This window comes from Euprymna scolopes, chromosome 6 (genome assembly GCF_053919585.1).
Source record: "Euprymna scolopes isolate OS-2025 chromosome 6, ASM5391958v1, whole genome shotgun sequence".
In the NCBI taxonomy this organism is placed as follows: Eukaryota; Metazoa; Mollusca; class Cephalopoda; order Sepiida; family Sepiolidae; genus Euprymna; species Euprymna scolopes.
The window spans coordinates 55,579,922-55,606,811 of record NC_136487.1 but is presented as its reverse complement, the minus strand read 5'-3'; positions in this window follow the sequence as shown (position 1 = coordinate 55,606,811).

Genomic DNA, 26,890 nt, shown 5'->3' with positions numbered 1-26,890 from the left:
TATCTCTTAGCTTTGTATTTGTCTAGCGTTCTCTTTCGCTTTGGAGTCGCTCTGCTGTACGCAGTTTTTATCGTGAACTTCAAGGTAGTCTTCATTAGGTAGTGGACTGTTTGGCAATCCGGTCCTCGCATAGTAGTGATAACCCGTTGCAGCTGCACGAACTATGAAGGAGCTCTGTTCATGGATATCACTGATTTCACTGGAAGGGGACGTCTCTATAAAAGGTGAGGTAGACAAAACTCATCAAAAGACTATCTGACACTCTAACTACTGGCAGTAGATCTCGAATCCAGCGGTAACAACAGAAGAAATTAGAACACTCAAAGATTTAACATCGCTACATAGAAAGTCGGTACCATGCTCTATACAGACGCATGTGACAGACTACATAGAAGAACAGCACTCATTGGCCCGGAGCTCGAGAATACAAATATTGACATAGCCGCATTGTAGAACATAAGACTACATAGGAAGCGCAAACTGAGAGAAGCAGTAACAACCTACATTTGAAACGTATATCCTGAGGATGAACTAAAAGAGTTGTAGTCGCTTTGGTGGTCAAAAATTACCTTACCAACTGAATAAGAGAGAGCCCTTGCAGAGTCTCCGAAAGGATAATAACACTGCGAATGATCACGTCTAATAAACATAACATCACCATAATCAACGTTTACGTCCCAGACGAGGAAAATTAGTTTTTTTTTCACTCTCTTCTTAAAGTCATCGTAGCAAACGTCCTTGCAGCGGATAAGCTAGTTCTCTTCGGTTACTTCAATATCATAATAAGCAAGGACTACAGTACATGGATCTCTGTTCTCGGAAATAAAACTTAAATGGAGAAATGCTGCTCTGCTTGTGCACGGATGTTGTGATGGCAACTACGAACACTTACTTCCACCATTCAGAAAAAAATAATAAGTATCTCTTGAAATATTCCAAGTCAAAGGGAGCCCATCATCTTGACCATGTTATTATAAGAAAGAAAGACCTGAAAGATGCTAAGAACACAAGAGATATGTAACTATAACTTTGCAAAGGTTCAACGATATTCATAGTAAGTTAATTTTTACTCATTCCATGTTTCTAATTCCTAACATCGGCAAAGCAAGTTGTATAGAAAATGCATTTTACCACAGTCATCGATGACAAATTCAATAGCGTAAAAGAACAGATCGGCACAGACCGAAAGTTAAATTGTAAGACAAGAGCTAGTACCTATAGATAGTTTAGTGCTTTAAACGTTTATAAATGTATTATTTTACCTGAGCTAATATGTGACTGCCTATAAAGAACATAATGTAACGCCTCGTACCAAACTACTTCAGGTGATTGCCGATGAAACTTGCGATAAACTCATTCGAGTGACTCATCATTATTCATCGCCAAACATACGGTTATTTATAGATTACAAAATAGCAGTGTCTTCAAAGGAAAAAACATTCTCGCGAAATTAATCAATAAATTAATAGACATTTTAAAGTCAATAGATCTAAATTTAATAGCAACTGATTTATTTAGCTTTTCACATTTCGGAAAAATATCTGTATAAATGAGTATGTATTAAGTTGAACTGCCATTAACAATCAGAAAGAATTATACGAAGAGATACAGAAGATTTTAGTGGATGAAAAAAATCACGTGCCAGAGTTGGTATATATATGTAGGTTAAATGAAACTTGATTTTGTGGTAAGGTGTTATTTATGTATGTAGCTAGATAAAAAGTACATAGAAGATACTAAACCAAGGTAATTTATAATACATACAATATATATTACCTACTTATGATGTCATGAGAGTGGTTTCATAAAAGGTTTTTTATTAGACGTTACAACGCATACCTCTAGGTTGTATAAACATAATTGGTTCTTTACACACGAGCCTTGCATTGACACAAGTTATATTTATATTATTTTTCATCAGAGATAAAAGCGAAGAGATGGCGTAAAATAGCGGAATGCTCTTCCGCGAACACCTAATAAGTATTTATCGCCCGTATACGCCTGCATAGTCTCAGTTTGTTGTAGATGTCACGTTTTAGCAGCTATATTTACAGACGAAAATCTAATAAAAGAACGATCCACAAACGTTGAATCAGTTCATCGGTCTCGAGCCGATTTGCATTTTACGGCCGATATGCATTTTAAGAACTTGTAAGAGTGTTATAAATTAGATTATAATTTTTATAACTTATGAAATTACATTAATATTTCAATGAAATATTCACATGAGACCTTTAGATAGAAATAGAAACTGCGTCAATTGCTTCATTGCAGTTCATTAAAATATCAATATTTCACTAAACATGCATCACTATAAAATAATTGAAAATTGTACCATCAAATGACTGTTTCAATTGTTAATTATTTCCCAAAATTGTGTTCAAATTCCTGCAATATTCACGAAGTTATGACATTTTATTTATTATCTGACAATTCATACTGTCCATCTCTATTGCAGGTCTTTTAAAATGCCAAAAAGGTGATTAACGGTTATTGAAAAGGAAAGGATTTTCGATTGACTCGCAGAAGGAGTTTTCATTAAATATTTGGTTATGGAGCTGGAAAAGGATCAAAGACCTTTGGCTTCATTCTTAACTAACGCCAACAGAAAATCAAGACAGAATAAGGGCAGCAGGAGAAACATTTCACATCGTGATATTCGGAAATTTCGAAGGGAAGTTAACCGAATCCCAAACATCACCAGTGCTTCCATATTTGCAAGAGCTGTAATTAGTCCAAGAACCAGCAGACCCGATGTAATGTGTTTAATGAGATATCAGGGTTCATCAAAACTATTCCAATACCCCCATTGAGCAAACAACATAGGGGAAAACGAATGGCTTGGGCACAGACTTACATGAAAATAGATTTCCAATATGTGCTATTTATAAATGGCACCCATGCTACTCTTGACGGTCCGGATGGATGGGCAAAAATTTAGAACTCTTACGAAACACCAATCCCTTACAGACTTCATCGTCCAAAAAGGAGGTAGAGACATCGTATTTTAGACGGAAATCATTGGGGATAAGTTGGTCGTCCCATTCCGTGTTCCAGAGGGTGTAAAACCTACCAGCCATAGGTACACGGCCTTTTTAGATAAACATTTATCACCATGGTAAGATGGCCTACTATTGTCACGTCGCTTTGAGATAATTTTGTATGCATAACAATGCACCATCCAATTCTACTAAGGCGACTTTTTTACATTGGGATCACCACTTGTCAAGGCCCGTAAGCCACTCGGGGATAAGGGTTATTTGTGTACAATAATCAATGGGATAATATCGTAGTAATAGTTGGTATTGGAGATTTGATAAAGCGTCTTACTTAATGGGGCGATAAATCAGGAATTTGTTTATATTGGACTTGAAGACGTCAAAGTAGTAGTCAGGTGGGAAACAATCAAACGGCAGAGAATTCCGCTGGCGTGCACTTCTCAGAAAAAAAAAAGCTAGGTCCTTGTGTCTATGGGCTTCTTTGAAGAAACCCTCATAATCTAGCCACCGTGTTCTCCGGATCATAACCCCATTTAACACCACTGGTCAATATTAAATAGAGGTGATTATGAGAGAGAAGAGCAATGCACTTCAAAGGATTCATGTGGATGAAAAGTAGTTGATGTCGCCAGAAACATACCCCCTTTTCAGATCAAACAATTGACTTCTTCTGTGGCAAATGGTTGTTTAGATTAATTTTTAAAACAAACTGATAAATGCGGCGATAAATAATACATTAATTTGAGTCTTAGTACATAGAATGTGTTTTAACAAAAAAATATTATAAAAAGTAAAGTTTTATTGTTAGACATTGTATTTTTGCCCTAATACAACATTCTAAGAAACCTGCAATAAAGCGAGAGACAGTGAAAAGCCGTGATAGAGATAAAATTTCACAGCTTTGTGAATATTGCTTACATTTGAATAATATTTTTGGAAATAACTAATCTTATAGCAGGCATTTGATTATACCTTTTTTGTGACATATAATTAGTGAAATATTGATAATTTACTAATCTGCAAGAAAGCGATTGACGCAGTTTAAATTTGTTTAGAAAACCAGGTAAAATACCCTTATTTAAATATAATATAAAGATAAAATATTACAAATAAATCCTATCGACTTCGTTTAGATAATATGCGATGGCTATATTGATACCAAATATCAATTATTTTATTAATTTCTTAAATTGTGCAAACCTATCTGAATTATGTAATTAAATCACAAAACAACCCACAACGTTCCCCTGTATATACAAGCAAATAAACTACACCCTGAAAGGATTAACACGTATGTTTCAAAGATAACAAAGAGTGCCAGGCCTTTTCATAGCCCCAGACACAACACATTTGCAATAAGTATTCCATTTCTCATGGAAATGCAATTCGATTAAAGTAATATTCGAACTGTTATGCATTAAACAGTCAAAACGATATAAAAGTAAAGGGTGAAGAATTATACTCTACGTAGTAGATGCGATTTATTTGCATTTGTTACCCTAAAAAATACATCTTTCCGAAGGAACGTAAGAGATATATTATTAAAAGGCAATTAGTTGATGAGACATCCGGAATGATATTTGTTCAGAGGACATTTACTTTTTTCATGAAGGTGGAGAGTTGATGAGCAGTTAGGGAATTATAAATGCAGAATGCAGAGAACAAAGTATTTAGACATATAGGGAATACTTGCAGTTTCTGGTTTAATACAGTGAGTTGACGTATTAAACAAATTGACAGAACACGCATTCTTACATAGAGAACATTCTTTTAGTAATGCTTGTAAACAAGCACAGAGACTCAAAATTGCGGTGGTGCAATAAAAGTGATAGCTTATCAGTAACTTCGAAATAGATTGTAATAAAAATTAATCTTTGCACGTATTTTAACAGCAGTTGATAGGTGCTAGTGCACTGGTTTAGATATGTAAAATACCCTCTGCATTGGGAATCGTTATTTTGTAAACGTTTGCGAAAATAGCAAATTTTATAACCATTTAACTATCTCAAAAGGGCATACCTGTTTTAAAACATGTTTGAAAGTATTCTCTTTTTCATTCGTCTACTTTTTCCTTTATTATAATACAAATCTGATGATTAGAAACTTTCGTCTATCAGGAACAATTCTATAGTTTATGAATTGTTTATTTTTTTGTGTAACGCGGTTACCTTAATAAATAGAAAAAAACAAATTAAAGAAGAAAACATAAAACTTGGCACCTTCTGTCAAGTGCAAATGAAATGCGTTTATTTGCTGGTTTTTTTTTTCAAAACAACGTATTTTATTCTATTGCCAAATTCTTTTCTCACAGATGTGTGTTTTAAAAGTGTTTTCCTAATCATCTCGCATTGATCTTAGATAACGATTTCTTGCACTCGTACCCACACATCTGTCTTGATCGGCACATAATTTTCTTCTCTCTTAAACCAGGTTGTGTATTTTTCTCTCTACTTCTTATGGCAATAGCTCGCGCACACTTGCTAATATGCATACGTGTTTTGAGAATTACTCGTGCGAATATCTTCACTGGTCATCCATCCCTCGGTTGCTGCTGATCCACCCACATACGCCCTCACATGTTCTGTTACATACCTTCCCTTCCAAAAATATTTTGCATCAGCTTTAATTACATTTGCCTTAGGCAATAAAAATAAATAAGAAATAAAAAACTCAAGTGTTTACACAATAAAACATTAATAAGTAAATCCAAATATAATGAATGAATGTAGAGTCTGTTCCACTATTTCATTTTATAATTTTGCCTAAAAAAATACTTTCACTATTTTCTCTTTCTTGTTTTAATTTGTAAAAATAAAGGAATTCCAACATTTTTCTACATATTTACAACCAACGTTTTTATATGTTGAAAGAACACATTTCAGTCAACTGCTATAATCGCTACATTTTATTTATTTGGTATTTTCAGAAATTTCACTCAACTAGTATTGAACTGCTTCAGATTTGTCGTGCAAGAATTCAGTTTTAATGTAAAAAAACACATTTTACAAAGCAAGTAAAATCATTGCAAGATCAAACCATATTGTGAATAGTCTTTAATGCTTATTGGCCTTGCGTCTGTAATTCCACCCAACTAAAACACGATATATTTATTCTTGTAATAAAGCCAGAGTATTGCTTTACGACTATCTCCATAAAGCATATATTATAATTTTATTTGTGTTGCAAGATACATTATACATAAATATTTCTTTGGGATGAGTTTTCCTCCTTTTTCCGCGCAGCTTTTTCCTTAACCTCATACAGCTCTCAGTCTTTAAAACAATCCTATCGGTTATCAAATTTATATTTTTCTTGCTTGTTTAATATATTTGTACACCAAGGACCCATATAAGCTTACCCTTTGATATCTTTGAATAACCAGTTAAAATTTTGTCTAGCAGTATGCCTCGTTTGTTTTTGTTCCATTATTCAGCTAGTTTTACTGAGATTATTTGAGAGTAACTTAGTTTATCTAAACATTAGTTTAGTCAACGGCCGGTTTTCGTCTCTTTACCTCTCAGTGCCTGTTTAGCGAGATTATTCAAGACAATTTCTGTCTATTTTTCTCTTAAGTGCTTCGCACCGTAGTTGACGAGATTATTCGAGACAATTACGATTGCCATCTGACTAAATGGCTAGAGATATTCGCCATGTCCCGGACTTGGTCAGATATCAAATTAATGCAAACATTATCGCATGTTCCCGCTTTCTTGTCAAAATTCACTTGGACATTATCATTAAACATTAACAGTTCTGATATCTAATGCGAGCACTGCATATCCGTTAAGTTTTCTCTAATTTACGCAATCCTCTACGCTTCTTTCTTCGTTAAGCAACTCGTTAAAATTCCAGTCACTAACTTCTGATACGTGCTTTATCCGGGAAATTTCATTCGTTGTCCGAATGCTCTGAAACTTTTTAAGACTGTCTACCAAAACATCGTTCATATTTGCATTCTTTATGTGTATTAGAGATAATTGTAAGCACCCAAATGTATAGTAAGTATTAACGATTCTACCAATGTTACATTATAAACAGCGATCTCATTCTTATAAAGAGTTCCAGTTTAAAATATTTATTTTCTTTCATATCACGTGTCATAGCGGACCGCCGTACAGTTTTCCTTGTCATTTATTTTAAAATTAAAACTACTTTAAATTTTAATATTTCAGTGTCTAGTGTTTATTTGAATTCCAGTAGGAAAATACTGACAAAAAAGCACCAAACACGGTTAAAAGCCTCTTAAATAAAAGCAAATTGTTTGTAAGTCGCTCATCATAACCATCTTCAGTTTCTTCATTAAAATAAGTAAAAATAAAATTAATAGTTTCGTCATATGTAATCACCATTTTACACAGAAGTAGGATATATAGTCAATTAATTCGGACTCATAGGCTTAGAAACAATTGCTGCTCCGATTTATTTTTATTTTTGGTATTGATATTTCCTTTTCCACCCGTCATAAAAGCTTAAGCATTTATTTCAATCTTGCAAAATTCAGGCATTTTTTTAAAATCATAAAAATGAAGTGATTTATACAAATAAAAGTTTAAAAGTTCACACCTAAATGTATAAAATATGTTCACGTCAAAATGGTTTATTATAAAATCCTTTTTAACAAAACAAGTTGTGTATTTTTTTGTGTAACGCGGTTACCTTAATAAATAGAAAAATAAAATAAATACGTTTACATGAATATGAAAGTATATTGCTGATTATATTGCATAACCGAACCGTACTCTCGAACATTTGTCTTTAAAACTAATACACCATTAAATGTAAATTACTGCCCCATCAACTAAACTGTAGCTGCAAAATTATGACTGAGACGACTTGTAAAAAATGCAAAAGTGCGCAGATGATAACCAAAAGAGTGAACGATTGACTGATCGATTAGTGCAATGTCTCCTTTTTTAAGTTCTTCACTCACGGCCTGGTTTGTTTTTACATCACTCTTTTGCAATTGCCTTTTTCAGTGGTAACGTTTTATTTGTTCATCATTTGGGTCCCCTTCTTGGTAAAAAACCTGGTCACGGAGCAAAAATATACTTGAAACGTAGGTCGTGTCGTGGAAAGAACAAACAACTAAATTAAGAGTAAGATAACATCCAATTACGCACCTTTTTTTAAATGCGAATAAAATTTGTTTATTCGTGGTTCTGCCTAAACAACGCAGTTCTATACATTCCAATAAACTGAGACTAAGTTCTTTATTCTGTCGACAACGTTTTGTAGGTTTCTCTTCTTATGACAGAAACTCGCGCACACCTGATAATTTGAAGTCTTGTTTTAACAGCTGCTCGCTTGTTCTCCGTCCCAGGGCTGATACTTATCCTGTAAAACGCGCACATTCACATAGTACTAGTATAAAATCGCACTCTTTAGTTATGTAATAGTTAGTTGTTATTTGTAGTTAATGTACGTTAAACTTTTAGCTCTACATAGTCAGTGTATGCACAATCTGTGGACCGTTGCAATCGATTGTAATCTGAGAATAGACCATTTCTCATCCGTCACATCGCTCATATGATTTGGGGTGTTTTGGTCCTTAGTTAAAGTGTTTTAATAGTTACATTATTTATAACGTGACACCAGTTATAAAGGAAATTATATTGTGTATTTAAACGCACGTTTTCCTAAATATTTACGAGTTTGCATAGAATATCGGCACTTTAAAGTTAAAGCGCATTGCCACCAAGCTATATGCAAAAGAATTTCAATGTTGTATCAAGTTTTCTACACACTGTTGATCGATTATTTAAACTATTTTATTATGGTTCCTTTATTTGAAACTATATTATGAAAGCGTTAATGGAATACTATCCTCGCGGGTATATAATACTTTTTTTATTACACACGCCCTATAACGTTGATTAATTCCGTTTACGTACATATGTGCACAATTCTGGAATAATATCACGCAATAATGTTGTGGGGTTTACAAGAAATTCACAAAATTTTCATATTTATCCGTTTCTCGTTGAAAACTAATTACGAATATTAGGGAGCAGCTGGTTTTTGAATTAATTTTTGCATATAGTCCGGATATTTCTTTTTAAGTTTATGATCATTGAAAAATACACATTTTTTACTTGATTCCTCCACAGTGACTCAATAGTAACAACGTATCTATCTTACAACGAAAAGGGTGTGCACATAGTCCACAATTAAAACATTCTACAAACGTATTAAGTAAAATGCAATCCCCAAAGTTGCAGTATCGCCTAATACATAAATATACGCATCTCTATCTCTAAGTGTACAATTATATTAAATTACTTTGTGTGTGTGACAGTTCCTTTCTCATAGGTTCCGAAACGGCTTAACCTATCTGTTGCAAATTTAATATAAAGTACTTGATATCTCTGGCAATGGCCTTGCGTATGATTTGTGTGAAAAGTATCGAACATCGAAAAAATCCCTTCTTAAAATAGCTTCACTTTCTTATAGATATATAAAACAAAATTTTCATGGCAGTTCCAGCGGCAAAGTGATATAATAAAATTTCAGCACATCATTTCTTCTTAAAAAATAAATTCATTATAATCTGAAGATATATCTAATTTGTAGTGCATTTGATTACAGATCGAATGATCCCATTTTTGAAACCCGCGTTCATCTCACAATTTTCTTTTAATATTATTTGTATTAATGAGTTAAATTTATGATTAAAGAATATGTATCATTTATAGTCGCCGCAGATGTGTTTTCTTATATATATATATATATATATATATATATATATATATATATATATATATATATATATATATATATATTTAAAAACTAAACATAAATTAGGAGTGATTTTCGAGAGCATTTTATCGTCAAGCTCAAACATCAGCTGGAGTGATATTGTAAACAAACAAACACGGAATAAGATGAATGGCATTATTATTTTTTTTCGAATTAGCCCACCGGGCAAATTCTTATAACGAATAATAACAAATAGATGATTGGTTCTATAATACATACGACATCTGCACAAAATAAGAATTTCATGTTTAACTTTATTATCCGACCGGCAAACGCGGAAATGCAGGATATTATACAATAATTCTACCTCTTATTCTACGCTATGTGATTACTAGGGGTGTTACAAGAGAATAGTCTTTTCATAATTTTTGCCTCCCGAGTATATATCATTTAATATCTGATATGTTTTTAGATAGTGTGATGAGGTTCTCGATTTATTAACTGTGTCTTACTCTGACAGATATATTCTTGAGAGTCGAAACTATAATAAGAATATTCTCTTGTCATATCACTGGTGATTACACACTATAGATTTATATATATATATATATATATATATGTGTGTGTGTGTGTGCATATATATATATATATAATTAGTAATGTGATTACATTGTGTGAATGCATTACAACGAGCACTGTTTTTCTTGTATTTTAATTAAATTACTAATTTTTCTATCACATTAAAATACACCCTGCTCTTTAGACTACTGCCCTAACCCCCTTTATATATATATATATATATATATATATATATATATATATATATAGATAGATAGATATATATATATATACTTATATGTAATTATACTGAGTTCGTGAAATTCAGTAAATTTTCATATACCAATGAGTTTTAAGCCAAACATGGTTGACTTAAAGAGTAAGCTACAAAATTATCAAATTTTATAATTGAGCATTAATATACTGTGTAAGCAAAAACAAGCCTTTAAAACAAGTTGTTGGTCGCAAAAAAAGTGTATTTCAATTTCCGTTACAATTGTTTCCATGTCCAGTTCGAAAATTTCAAGCATTATATCGTTTGAAAATGTTTAAAACCAGCATTTCTTCAGATTTTAAGGTGGATGCTTCTCGCATGCCTTTCTAGCCAGGGATTTCCCCTTCCTTCCTTCTCTGCAAAAAATGCTCCATTGCCAAAAGTGTGCTCATTCATAAAGTCTGAAAAAATGCTGGTTTTGAAAATTTTCAAACGACGTAATGCTTGAAATTGTCGAACTGAACATGGAAACAACTGTAACGTAAATTGAAATACACTTCTTGTTGCGATTCTTTTACGTCTTAAGCGTGTTTACCGTCAAGTAACGACAGCTCCTGTCTAATCTATATTTTCGTATTAATTAGACATGTTAAAATGTTTGAACAAGTACACACAGCTTTTCTAAGAGCCAAATTAAAACTGAGTTAGTTGCGTTTTGTGTCGTTTATAAACATGTCTCATTTATAGTCATTTACACGTGCATCCACATTAAAAGTAAACGTTGTTTTTGTTGAAAAAGCGTGGATACGAGAAAATTAAATAGAATAATTACAATATTGAATGGAATAAAATATTTTTCAAATTTTTCTTATAAACTTCATTATATATGTCTATCTGTCTGTTCCTCTGTCTTCATCTTTTACAATTGTATCTCCTCCAGGACAAATGTTCGCAGGGCAACGCTAGATGACTTAAATAACTGGATTTTCTGTTGATCGTTTTCGTCATTTTGTGCGCTTTTGTATTGCTTTATTTTTAGTCTCCTAATTAGTTAAGAATATCCTAGTGGCTACTACGTAAGATTGTTTCGCTGTAAATGTCGCTTTCGTTGTCGGCTTTTAATTTAGCTGATTCTACTCAAATAATTTATTCTTCAAATTTAACTTTTAGATTGTGCGTTTCACATGACAATAAAATATGTTAGAATTAAATATGTGTTTGTTTAGTTAACACAGTGTGTAAATAAAACTTAAATATTTAAATCTATGCAATTATAAATAATTTACATGATAAAAGTGGGATTTTAATCTACAGTGCGCAATTACTAACATTAATGTAATTGCATTAGTCAAAGTAGTAATAGATAACTCGAATGATGAGGATTATTCAAATTGAATATCTTTGAAAAAATTTAGTGTACTGAATATTTAATTGCAGTAAAATAACGTGCGCTTATGAAGCAATTACTTTTCACAATACTTACGATTTCTGTACTTTTTTATTGTTTCGTAAACACGATTCCTTGTAACTTAACTGTGCACACATTTAAATACGTGCAATGTCTCCGAATATTTACTCATTACTGATGAGTGTTTTTCAGACTTCCGATAGGAATTTACTAGCTTGAATTCGTGCTGTTGTTCAGCTACTTCATAGTGTAAATAAAAGTGTGATTACTGATGAAAGCAATGCCACACTAATAGCAATCTAAATGATTCACGTAATTAGAATGCGAATAATGCTGATAGTTAATAAACATTGCTATTTTCGTCATTTCGTTAGTAAATAAAAAAAAACTCGATATGTAAAGTTGTTTAAATTTTAAAAATTGTAGACAAAAAGAAAGCACTGAATTATTATTTCTTAAGATATCGTTAGATGACGAAATAATTAAATTTCACAATGAACACGGTTAGCCACATCAAAGCGTGCGACATTACCAATGTACCAATGTAACACCCATGTGAGCTAAATTAATCTTAATAAAAATGAATATAAATGTGTATAACGATTTTTCCAATGTTGGAATTTATAAAACAATTCTTACCAGCTAAAGATCCATAAACAAAGGGGCCATGAAGTATCCAATAATTTGAAGTCACTAGCGACTCTCTGCGACTTCCTGTTTCGCAAGATATATAGTTTTTAAATACGGAGAGAGAGAAATAAACGGACAGACATAGTGTATTTTATATACTAGACTACTGGGAGACACAGATTTTTCTTTTCGTAAAATACGCTGAATATAATATTTTAATTTGTGCAGATTTCCTATATATTAGTATATAGTCATGATCTAAAAAGTAAAAAAAAAATATTCGATTGTCATCAGCTAGAATTGAAATTGTAAGCAAAATTGTTGTTGGCATTCTCACCGTGCCAACGTGGCACGCATATGAATTGATTAAAATATACTGTGTTCTCCTAAGTGTTTAACGTATCTTTTTCAATGTTGCCACCTAAAATATATTTAACCGGCAATAGACCTATAAGAGTATATTCTATAAAAAACCTTATCATTTGAGAACCCTAGCGCCGCTCTGCGAATTATAGTTTCGACAGAGATACACTTTGAAAATATGAAGAGAGACTGATAAACTTAATGAGTTTTATGAAGTTGAAACTCTAACTTTTTATTATTATGTAGTGTTTTTATTGGTTGACTCCGTTACATTTATTCAATAATTAGAACCATCTGAGTTTTACATATATATATATGTATATATATATATATATATATATATATATATATACACGCCTTGATTCATATCTAAAGGATATTTTATCGATTCGCATATAAACCTATTTACTATATTGCAACACACTTTCTGCATGTTTACAGCTGCTTTCTCTGTTTTCCATCAATGTATCATACTATTATTTTACATGCATTTTGACAATTTTCCCTTAGATTACTCTCATCATGCTCATTTGCCACTACCTTATGCATATTCTAAATCTATGAGTATCAACTGTCATTCTTTTTCGGTCTGCAAACTTACGTATCAACTAAGTTTGATAAATATCACATGGCCTTTCAGCCTTTATGTGTCTTCACGCTTGCTCAAATTATTTTTCTCATGATACAGTCTCTATTATTTTCTCGGCTAGACAGAGCGATAATGAGATCACCGATAGATTGATGGATAGATAGTAGCACCGCCTTAGATCTGTAATAATTATTCCTGTAACGATGCCTCATGCGGTCTTGAGCAAAATATATGATGTGTGTAATTTATATTATACAAGCTATATGTTGGTAATTGGATTCAATTAAAACATCGGAAAATGTCGGAAATTGGATACAATATATATATACACATATATATATATATATATATATATATATATATATATATATATACACCGAGATAATAGCAACACATATTATAACATTGATAATTACTTATTTAAGCAAGGTAAAACACACGGTTACAATCCATATCTACGCAAGAAATAACACTTAATATTAGATACTGTGTAACTTTTATCCTCCATATCTAACTAAGAAATAAAAGTTATTAGTAAATACTGTAATAGTATGTTACATTTCCAGGAAGTCTTCGACTCACCTTCAATCGATCGTTCCCAATACAACATCGTAACCGTCAGATTACACTAGTTACACTGCTGCCAACAATTTCCCTTTCTTTATCTCTTAAAACCTATACGTGAATACAATTATTGTGAGCAAAACAGTCTTTCCTGCTGACTACACCTTACCGTTTTTAGTGCCATATAAACAAACTCTTGTTTGGTAGTTTCTCTTTAAATATCAAAATACTAGCGTAGTTACCTACCTTCTCGATGTGTTATCGTTATACTTCAAAGCTCAATAATCTAATACAAGAGAAGACATTTCGTATTTATAAGTAGTGACTTGTTTATAACAAAAAAGTGTAGAAGGGGATAGGAAGAATCTAGTTTAGCTATTCCCCTGCTGATAAAACTAATAACGAGTAATTATTGTGTTTACTATGTCTGCAAGCTTTTTCTTGTCTGTCTGTTCTAATTACTCGTATCTGTGTACCTTATGACATGTACAGTCACCAGACACATTCACTCTTGCCAATCAAATATTAACAATTTAATATATCAACTATTTCTTACCCTATTACAGCGGGATTATATGAATGTATTAAGCCACTCTTTAATGAGTACTTAACCGTATGCGTATATTGATATAGACCTATATTATTTTTATTTATTTTTTTACACATTGATCACCACTTATCAAGGCCCGGAATCATCTCAGGGATAAGGGTTATTGCAAGTACATTACGTTAGTGTGGAGATTTGATGAAGTGTTTACTTAAGGGGGCGATCATTAGGAATTTGTTAACGTTGGACTTGAATACATCCAAGTTATAGTCCGGTGGGAAGCAGGCAGACGGAACAGAGTTCCACAGGCGTTTAGTTCTAAGAAAGATATTATTTCTTAGGAGATATCCAATTAACCATTTAGTTTTACTTGAACGGTAGTGTATAAATGGTATCATTACATGACATGAATACTGCAAAGTTAATATAAGTTCCTACAATTTTTATTTTATGTATTTAAGAAAAGAAACTATAAATATTAATAATAATAATAATAATAATGATAATAATAATAATAATAATAATATTATTATTATTAGCATTAATGACATGTTATAATAATAATAATAATAATAATATTAATAATAATAATAATATTAATAATAATAATAATAATAATAATAATAATAATAATAATAATAATAATAATCGTTCCCTCAAAAAGAAAGAGATCAAATAACCAAATATTCAAGGAGGACAGAAAGACCGATGAACTGACCAGACCTGAGCCGAATAAGTGCGAAGAGAACTGGAACATTGGAGCGGCTTAGTGTCACTCAAATACCAGAAAAGACCAATAGCCGCTTCCAACGAAAAATCAATGGCAAGCAGCTGTTGCGATTATGCAAATTTATTTGCAAATGTTATCGAAAGAGGTGGAGAGTACTGAAAACCTGGGAAGACTTGTTGTCACTCAGCTGGCAGAGAACACCACAGGCTCTTTTCAGGGAAAAGGTTCTGAAGACCTTTGTAAAAGCTCTTTGTGAGCCAATAATAATAATAATAATAATAATAATAATAATAATAATAATAATAGTAATAATAATAATAATAATAATAATAACACTAACAATAATAATAATAATAATAATAATAATAATAATAATAATAATAATAATAATAACCACAACTAGCAGAACCCATGGAAATTTCACAGTAGTTAAAAAGTTTTCGAAATACACGTTAGTAAGAAACACCTTAGCAGACTATAAACCAATTACATTGCTCTTGAACCATGTACAAATAAAGACTTAACACAATCACGAAGCTCTGTATTTTCAGGCCATGGTATCCTTGCTGATAATTGCATCAATTTGATGAACTGATCTTCTCCGTATCAAGCAAGATGATGGACATGTGGCAGTGTGGTAACCCTCTGTTTGAAATTCTATAAAGTAAATATTTGCAAATAGAATTTCTAATACATGCTTGTCTTTAATATCTTTCAAAAGTTACGCTAGATGTGCATGATACACACGTGATATGGAGTCAGGTCGATATTAAGTAAGTTCTGATTGCACCAATTAGTTTATTATTTAAAGGCATTACACATGCATGGAAGGAATAGGTTTCATTTTAAGTATTTACAATAAACTGCTTTGTACTTATTGCTTTGTAATATTTTCAACATTACATATAAGTAGGTAATAATTGTTTCATCTGAAATGCGTATGGTTAAAAGATCCATAAGTAAGCATAATTTTGATATAAGTCTTTTAGTAAATAATGATGATTTCATCTGAAATGCCTGGGATTTTTTACTAATTCAACATTATATGTAAGTAGGTATTCATATTTTTACCAGAGACGCGTAGATCTTAAAGCTCCTTAATCAACAAAAGCACTATATGCTTTTACTTATTTCGATATGGCACATAAGTAGGTAATTTTATCACCTGAAATGCACAGGTTCAAAATACAAACATCCACTATATGATTGTAAATATTTCGACATAGCAGTGTAATAGATGATAATGTTTTCCCTTTAAATGCGTGGGCATTTTTTTATGAATTACATCATGACATGTAATAACTTATATCAGTTTGACATAAGTAAAACATTTAAAGAATTGGAAGTAAATATTTATCACAAGTCCGTTATGAAGGTCACGCAATAAAAGGGTGGGCGTTTAGAAAATTGACCCCTATTCATAAATTCCACAATTTATAATTTTTTTTAGCGTTAATCTCGTCGAGTTGCAATATTTTTCTCGGTGATTGTCGCAAAGTGCGTGCCCAATTTAGTAATAAATAATAATTGAAAACCGATCGCCGAGGATAGCATTCATAAAAATTATTTGTTCCAAATTTCTTTTTATTCAGAAAGTAAAGTTTGTAATTAATTAAGTTATCGTTAAAAAAATGAAAATTGTGAAATTGTGAAATCTAGAGATGAGAGTCAATTTCTCTAAACGTCCACCCAATAAAGAAACAATAATGTTAATTTTTAATTTTTATTTGTCTGACTGGAGATTAGGTGGCAAAATACCCGCGACCCTTCTCTTATAAAAAGAGAGACATAATTTCCTAATCACCTTTATGTTACTATGCCAACAATATATTAACAATGATATCGGTAGTTAACAGTTTTTAATAAGAAGAACTAACTGTTTTTAAAGAATAAACACTTTTTATTTATTTCAAATTATTATATACATAACAGTTGTAAAAATTTTAAACACTATATATAAAACACTTTTATAGCATTGCACAATATAAACCATTATTATTTTAACTTTTAAATCATATCAACAGAAATGGGTATATTTGTTTATCTTTAAATTCAAACGATATAAAAATAACTTGTAATATAAGTTTAAAGGGAGAAATTTAATTGGTTTCTTCCTAAGCATATTCCGTTAAAATGCTGACTACCAAGGTTTTCCTGTATAATTAAACCGAATATCGCATTTAATGTGTCCGCAACGAAGTAGTTTACCGGATAGTAAGCAATGCGATTTCTTGTTGGTGGCCTTAGGTGTAGACCAAAATATGCGCACTTGCGCGTACAACAATGATCAGCATTTTACACCTAAAATGCGATATCTGTTTTCAGTATATCGAAACCCTATAAAAGTAGTTATTTTAAGGGAAACAGTTTAGGTTTAAACAACGTAAATCTTCACCATAAACTTTTAAAATGTTAGATGATATAAACCGATTCTGTAAAATAACTGTCGATCACGAATGCTTTTGATTATACGGCGAAATATTTTCCCTTTCTTCTCTGTTTCGCCACATGAATTCTCTCATATTAATTTCAACGTTTTCTATTTCCAACTTTTGATTGGCTTCGATTTGTATTTGTTGTTTTTACAATGGGATCATAAACATTTCATGGTGTGTGTCTGTGTCGCAAAGTCAATCGGGTCAATTATTTCGCCATGTTGATATTTTCCACAATCTAAGTGGACCATACGTTTGTAGACTGTTGCACATCCGATATAATTAGTGTCTCTGTTAGGGTATATGAATTGATTATCGAGAAAATATTTCCCGATTAGTGCTATCAACTATTTTAATATTAGTTTGAGCCACGTTTGACGGCTCCGAAAACTTATACCCCATTCTTAACTCACCTTGTCTTATATGCTCGCTGGAAAACATAACTGGAGACTCTAACAAAATGCAAACTAAAAAAGGGAATATGAGTGTAAAATTAAACTTTAATTAAGATCGTTATAAAACTGTGTTATCCAATTTTCAATAAACATGATACAAAAACTATCACTAGGAAAATAAATATATTTGTATTGTTTAAAACTAAAAAAAAAACGTTTTCATTGTTTATTTACAATAATAAAAAAGTGTTATTTATATTGTCTAAAAGAGAGTTCTGTACATATGTTTTCCTTTGTATACGATTAAAAATAATTGATTCTTTGTTTTGGTCAAGTTCTGTTTATATTGTTTATTTCTGAAAAATAACTGCTGACCAATATCATATTTATATATTATTGACATTTGGCAAGATTACAAAAAAGCTGAAGTCTAATACCGGGCACTTCTTTTTTTACCTCAATCAGTGATGGAGAAATTATTCTACACAGAGGTAATTTTAATGTTTGTTACTATTCAGAATAGACCATTTGGGATCTGGATTTTTCTCACGTTAAAATTGGTATTGTGTCAAACTCTGCCCTCTCAAGGAGGCAATTACATAGGAACAAAACGATAATTTGGAAAGTTGGTTACTTTTATGTGATATATTGATCGACCCTCAAACAAAAATGTTTTTTAACTTTAGTAATCAAGTAAAAAATAGAATTTTTACTTGATTAAATAATTCGAAAAAAAAAGATTTTTGTTTAATTTTATTATTTTTGATTTGTACTACTATCAAATATGCAAATATAAAAACGCAGTCCATCACGGCGAATATTGCATCAAATTTGGTTTCTGAGTAAATAATTCGAAATAAAAAAAACGATGATAATTATGCATTTATGTTACTGCCGTGAAATCATTTCTTAGAAAGTCATTCTTGACATCGAGGAGAGAGAGAGTGTGTTGTATTTTCACCCAACACTTTAATTTAGGATGTTTTGAAGTATTTACCACTTAACTTCTGTTAATCAGTCAGCGTCAGATGTTTCTTTTTATTTCCTCTATAATAGTAGTGGAGAAAGCCTGTTTACATCGTCATATGAAATATAGTCTGGCGTATTTAAACAGTCAATTTCTGGTTATGGTAAAAGTACAGAATTCTAGTTCACTTTTCTATCTGAACATGCGAAATATTTGGCCTCGTTACTATTCTATCAAATAAGAGGAACTAAATCAGAATTGTAAGAAAGATATCTTAACATAATATATTAACATATACAAATGTATAAAAAAGGGCAAAATAGAATGTAAATATCATTTTAAAAAGCACAGCAACATGCCCATTATTCGTTCGTCTAATTTAATTTATTTTCAAACAAATAATAATTCATTTTTTTTTTGTAAATAATGCATTACATTTATTAAAAAGTTACACAATAGAATTCTAATCCAAGCAATTTGAATTTTATTTTTATTTTTATTTCTATGTTTTTAATGGATAAACGTTTACACGTGCATTACGTATTTAAGCAAACAGCCATGTTCCTTTATATTTTTTTTTATATGCAATATTTTTTCTAACCTGAATACAACTAGGGTTTTCATTATACAATCAGAATGTCATAAGGTTTTATCCATAACAGTGACACTCATTTTTTTTGCTTTATTAAACTCAAATATTTTTTAGCCATTTGCAATATTCCACTTTCCATTTGAACGGATGTTCAGGATGATAAAGGGCTAAGCAAATTAGCGTAATTATATATACAATATAATAATAAGTAATAATATATAATATATAATTAAAACAAAAAACATGATACGAATGTGAAAAAGGACTTACAACGGTAACCTTCCTCTTACTCATGGATGTCCGAAAATTTGGTGGGTGGGGCAGGAACTAGCAATATACCCCTGATAAAAATGTAAATCACCCAATGCGCTAATTTAGAGATAACCACGAGAAAACCCTATCATCTGAGGTGTTTGTGAACTCCAAGCGATAATAATAGAACAATTGTTGACACCGAGAGTTGTTACGAATATTTGGAGATAAAGTGAGCGTATAAGAACATAATCAAAACTCAGCCAAGCTCAACGGAACTTTAAGGGTTATTGTAAATGGAAGCTCCACAAATATATGCTCTCAATACTAAGCAAAATGAACTTGGACTTATTATAAGTAAATTAATATTTTTTGACGCAAAATATATGTACAATTAATATTTATGTTGTATTTGCAACAAAAGAGTATGTAGATGAATTTATCTACCTAGGAAACAAGATAGTCGACGTATACTTAGTTTGCAGATGTGGTACGTACAGAAGTAAATTTAATTAAATATATCCCTTCAGTGTTCAAACTCTTTTTCATGAAGTTTAATGGGAACTATGATAACGGTTTCGATGGAAAATAATCAGTAGTTGCAAGAGCTGAAAGTCAATAAAATTGAAAAGTGCACTTAAATGCCAGTAAAACAACTAGCTACACGCAGTAGTATACCAGACACTAAATTTAAACATCTATTATATAAAAAATATATATCTTACATTTTTCTTACTCAAATCCCAGGGTACAAAACCGGTTATTCTTATTTAATCTGAATAATAATTATATGTGGTAAGAACTCCTTATAGGTCTATAATAAAGGACAACGCTTATAGTTTATCTAAAGAATAGATGTCATTGCTGAAAATTGATCGTGGATGTTGCCGTATTTAATAAAATCAATAAAACTAAATATACCAAATAACAAGCTACATGAACCTTTGTATTTAAAGCTGACGTTTTTTCGTATTTTACTAATACATATTTTATATATAAATAATTTATTTATAGAAAAGTATTACTCTAAAACATTTTGAAAGCAATCTAAATGTGTAATTGTCTATAGAAGAATTTGTTTGAGGGGGAAAAATTCCGGAAGCAATTCAATTTGAAATATTATTTTCTGCACTTAAACAAATATAGAAAAACAATTGAACAAGTTCTTTTTTCGCTCAGTTTGTATTTTTGAGTAATCTTTGTTTTATTTATAAAACAATGGAATGACATCAGACTAAAAGTATCTATTGTTGTATTAATGGTAGCTGAGTTCAATATAGTGCAGGTCATGTATATGAAATATCCGAGAAATTATTTTGTTTGTGATCACGTATGCAGACATATGCACGCGATGTAGCGATCCTTGTAATAATAATAATAATAATAATAATAATAATAATAATAATAATAATAATAATAATAATAATAATAATAATGATAATAATGATAATAATAATAATAATAATAATAATAATAATAATAATAATAATAATAATAATAATAATAATAATAATAATTGATTTCGTTTATCAATGTCTATCTGGAAAGCTGATGGGATTCATTTCCAGAGGAGTTCTCTTAATCCCGGCTTCAAACCAGGGGTTTTTAAGATCAAGGGTTTTCATAAGGATGTTGATGTTACCTACAAGAGCAATCTAAAACATCGGGGATGTGTAGTTTTTCCAACTGTCCTTCCAGACGACTTGATACTACTCCTAGCGTATAAACTACGACTATGATTATTTGTGTATTTACCCGTGTATACGTCTTATCTCCAAGGCAAATGGAGCATAATTGCTCCATTTCACGTACTCCTTCTCTCTCACATTCCTGTCCCAGGGTATTGAGAAATCTACAATCTGCCAGCTTTTTTTAGACTTTGTCAATGACGACCAAAACACACTGACTCCACATGCATTTACTGCTTTCATTAGGTTTCCTCCATACAGTTTCGACTTTGCCATTAGTCTTACTCATCTACGATACTCCTTTCTGACTTTCTCCTTCATTTCTCTGTTCAAGATGTCTACACACTCAAACACTCCCTAATACTTACACACTGTATCTTCAATATTTTCATTATATCTCTATTCGGCAGCACACTTCCATTCAAATGAAGCTTTACTCCTCTTCATCACTAGCACCGCACATTTACTAATCCCAAACTCAATCCCCATATCTTCTGAGTATGTCCCCAAAAGTCTCTCATTTCCTTTTCAATTCTACCGAATATATTCAACTGATCCATGAACAGTAGAGGTTAAGGTCTGCCACCAGATCCAAAGGTATTCCCTGTTGCTCTTTCTTTAAGTGTATGTTCATTTGCATCATTATCATTACAAAAAGAAGTGGGGATAATGGATCTTCTTGGGATATACCACGTTTAATGCCAACCTGGCCAATCACCTCTCTGTTTGCCATCAGCACCGTTTTCCATGTAGCCATGCCTGTCTCCAACAGCCCTACCACATTCTCAGTAATCTTCATAATCAATAGTTTTTACGGATCAATGAATCAGGAACCATCTCATAAGCCTTTCTGTAATCAATCCAAGCTACACTCAGATTACTCTTCTTCATCCTCGCATCCTGCATTACTGCTTTATCAATCAGAACCAATACAACCGAACGCTGCACTTTTTATTGTAACGTCCAAAACGCAAAGTATGTCACATTGATTCATGTAGCACTGGTCACATAACACATCTAAATATCTTTTAACTAACCAATACGCCCCTCTTGAGAGAACATTAAAATACGCTGAGTAAGCACAATAAGTGTTGAATAGCGCACCCAACATGAGGTGGATTTCTTGCACACAACAAATATCCACTCCAAGGCGTTTCAGGTCCAGGATCAAGCAAAATATTAGCACCCAGACATTACAAAGTAGCAAGCTTGATACCACAGATAATGCATTAGGGTTGAGAACCAGCAACGATCGCGTCCATGGACGTGTTGACGGCTCTCGTAATTGAATAGTTACCCATCTGAATATCGATGAGCCCACCACGAAAAATACCGCTGACATGCAACGGTACGTTAGTTTAGCTACCCTATACAAGGAAGAACCGCTCAACACACAATTTTTCGTCAATTCTGGATTTTTTTAATCACTTTTTGCGTTCGAGAAAAATCTTTAGTATTAAAAAGTCGACTTATCCCCAAAATTTTGAAGGCTTTCCATATTCCGATTGACGTTACTTTGAGGATCGAAATAGTGTAACGGGATTCTGTTTGAGACTATTAACGGCTGAACCTGTGATCTTCGGGAAAACTAAAAAAAAACACTCAGCAAATTGTGTTTCTTTCTGGCTGTGCAGCAGAGTTTGTTGCACTTTCTCACTCAGCGCAAGAAGCAATATTTTGTAAACTTCCTTCTAAATTCTATATTAAAATAAGCTCTAAGTAAAGAAACAAATATGAATTAATTGTGTCAACCGAAGTAGTATTTTAAAAGTAAATAACTGCATGATTCTTCGAAGATCGAAACATAATTATATCAAATATAATTTCATTGAAGGTGTGTGGAATCTGGGAATAATGTGGGCGAATTTTTACTAAATTTTTACTAAAGAAAACAATAAAAACAGTTAATCGCTAGACTTTTTGGAATTAAATCCTGAATAAATCTATTTTCAGAAACCCAAAATGAGAAGTAGAAACCACAAAAAATGGTTATTATCTCGTCTATGACGATAAACTACGGCCATTTTTTTGCCTTTCAAAATTAACAAACTAACACACACCCACACACCCATACGCACACACACACATATATGTATATATATACACTAAACATAATATATATATATACAAATTAAACATAAACTAAATATGAACACACACATATATATATATATATATATACATATATATATATATATATATATATATATATATATATACAAAATAAACATATCTAACAGAATGCTTCAAGTTTTTGTTTAACAAAAAACAGGTGACTTTTTTTTCCTTTTTAAGAAACCCATTTTTGTTAAAACACATTGTGTATTTAAATTTTAAACGATTAAACTAAATCGTCCAAAGGGACATTGTAAATATATCTTAAAAGGGATGTCGTATTTTTTTTTTTTTTTTTTTGCTAGTAAACGAGAGTATAACTTCCAGAATTTGACACTCTTATTTGTAATGACGCGTTGGGGCAATAACCCAATGAGAAGACTATGACTTTATTACTCAAATATCAAATTTGTTCTCAGTAAATGCGCTATCAGTCCACGTTTTGACACGATTGAACCACAGTTGATCTTGACTATATTGTTTTACGCCGATTGGATCTACTGCTACCATCTTTGTTTTACATAATTGCTCACAACTTAACAGAGATTTAGTGAAGTAGGCTCACTTGCACTCACCCCGATCACACGCCTTGTTGGAAGGAAGTTGACTGCGTTGAAGCAAGCTCTTGTGAATATTTGAGAGAAACAAATTAATACCTTTGTTCTAGCAAGGTAAAAAGCGTAACACTTTTATTTTATTTTGTTCATATTATCTTGGAGAAAAAGGATGTTTAAATTCCATGCGCCATGTGGAGCTATCTTTCTTCAGACTACATGTTTGGGTAGCATATGTCAACACAATATACTCCCCACATGTTTTTGTGCTTATTATTTTACGCTTATTTATTCTGTTTTATTTTGTTTAATATCACCGTATTTCAGTTTCTTCTTAAAATCCAAATGCATGTAGACTATGCTTTCCACTTTTATGTTTTTTTGCTTTTCCCCTATAAATATGAAGCGGAACTCTTTCACAGTAGTCCCCTTTACCGTCTCTGTCTCTCTCTCGCACTAGCACTCACCCCGAAAACATGGCTCGTAGAATGAAAGTTTACTGCGATGAAGTTAGCCCATAAGAATATTTAGGGGAAAAATTATAACTTTTTACTAGTAAGGGAAAAACGTAATTTGTAACCCCTTATTTTATTTCGTTTATATTCCATTGCTGAACAAGCTTCTAAAATACTATGCCACCTGTGGTCCTTTCTTTGTTCAGAGTAAATATTTGGGGGAACATATTTCAACACGAGATAATCCCCACCGGTGCTGTGCTTAATTGTGTTATACTATTCTATTTCTTTTATTTAATATGAGCTTATTCCAATTAGTTATTAAAATGCAAATATATGTAGACTATTAAAAAAAAGTAAACTCCATAACTAACAGCTTCTTGTTGATTTCACTATACAAACTCACGCGTAAATATGGGAGGGGAAGGTATATTCTAATAATATCTTTAATTTCAAATTAGGGCTATGGACTTATAGGAAGTAAATATAAATTCATGTTTGATCCTTTTTTAATGGAGAGTAGTGAGTAGAGATTGTGGCTGTGTTAAAGGTAGTTCTCCTTACTCTCGCTTCTCCTTATTTGTTCCTTAATCACCATTTTTTCAATGACTGATTTTTTTCTTAAAAAGAGAGAGGTAAAAGTTGTTTACTAGGTTAGCAGTATTTTGTGTAAACATCTGCCAAAGATGTTGGAAGTTCTGTTTCTCTATTCTTTGGGCCATGTTACTGCTGGAGGTAAATGTTTCGACTGGGGTGACATTATCCGTCTGATAGTCAGAGACCTGATCCTTCGATTAACCATCAAGTAGGCTCCTATCAGCATATGGCAAGTACTGGGGCTGCTGTATTGCCATTTCGTGATTGGATTCTGGACCATGCAGTAGCTTGTGGTGGGGCATTTCGATGTCATATTAGTGGGTAATTGTTACGGCTTTAACTTACCATGCCCTAAAAAGAAGAAAATCCTAATTAATCCGATATGTGCTTCCAAGTTGCACATACTCACACTACGGCGTTCATATTACTCTATGGCGTTCATATTTTTACTCTATCGCCCCGCAACAGTAAAGTTAATATCTTTAAAAGCATATCTGAGAAAATTGATCACGTCCTATCTGCGTACATTTCAGCAAACATTCACAACTGTGGAGTCTTCAGTATTCACAAGGTGGAATGCTTAACCCACTCCAAAAATGTTAATGACAGGTGGAAGTTCTGTTACGATTTCTCCCTCAGATTATTAATGAATCTACCGGTGTCCCTGACACTGACGGCTTATATTCAAGTCTCCTAGACCTTTTTCTCAAAATTTGCCCTGCGCTATGTTCATCTTCCGTTCTGTCTCCACTGGAATATTCCTCCAACTGTCTGGCATTAGTTAACATAGAAACAAAATGTCATAAGTCCTCAAACGTATCTCTCCATCGCAAACTATATCGACACTCCAAGGCTGACTGCGATAGCTTCCGCATATTTATATCAGATCTAGCTCTGCGTCCCATGTTTAAAACGGATGTGCCCTCTATATTGTCAGACATTAGAGAATAGTTAATTGTAGATATTGGCCGTTTCATACTCTCGAAAAAGTTCCAGCAAAAACCTAACAGCCATCCGTGGTTCTCTCCAGAATATGCTGTTACCATTGCACTCAGAAATCACCTTTTCCATTGCTTCCAACGTAATAAATATACAAGGATTGAAGCCGCCTTCAGGTTCGCTAGCAACCTCTGTAAAAAATTAATAAAGAATGCGAGAGAGTTGTATATTCACTCTGTCAAGTCCAAAGTAGCTGGGCAGCGGCTAGAGTCCATCAGTTTTGGCAAATATCAAATAGAATCCTTAACAGAAGTGAGTGCTCTATTCCAACTATTATCAATGGACCTGAGGTAATCTCATCAGCATAAGGCACACCCAAACTCTTTGCCTATATCTTTGCAGCTAATTCTACCCTTAATGTCAAGGCCGCCAACTCCCAGTATTTCCTCGTGTATCTGAAAACACGCTATGCGACATAAAAAAATATCTGAGCGTTATATCGCCAGCTAATTTTGAACCTTGGTTATAATAAAGCAACTCGGTTTATGGGCATTATTATTATAGTCAGCAAAAAGCTTAAACTACAAGTAGCGTCCATACTTA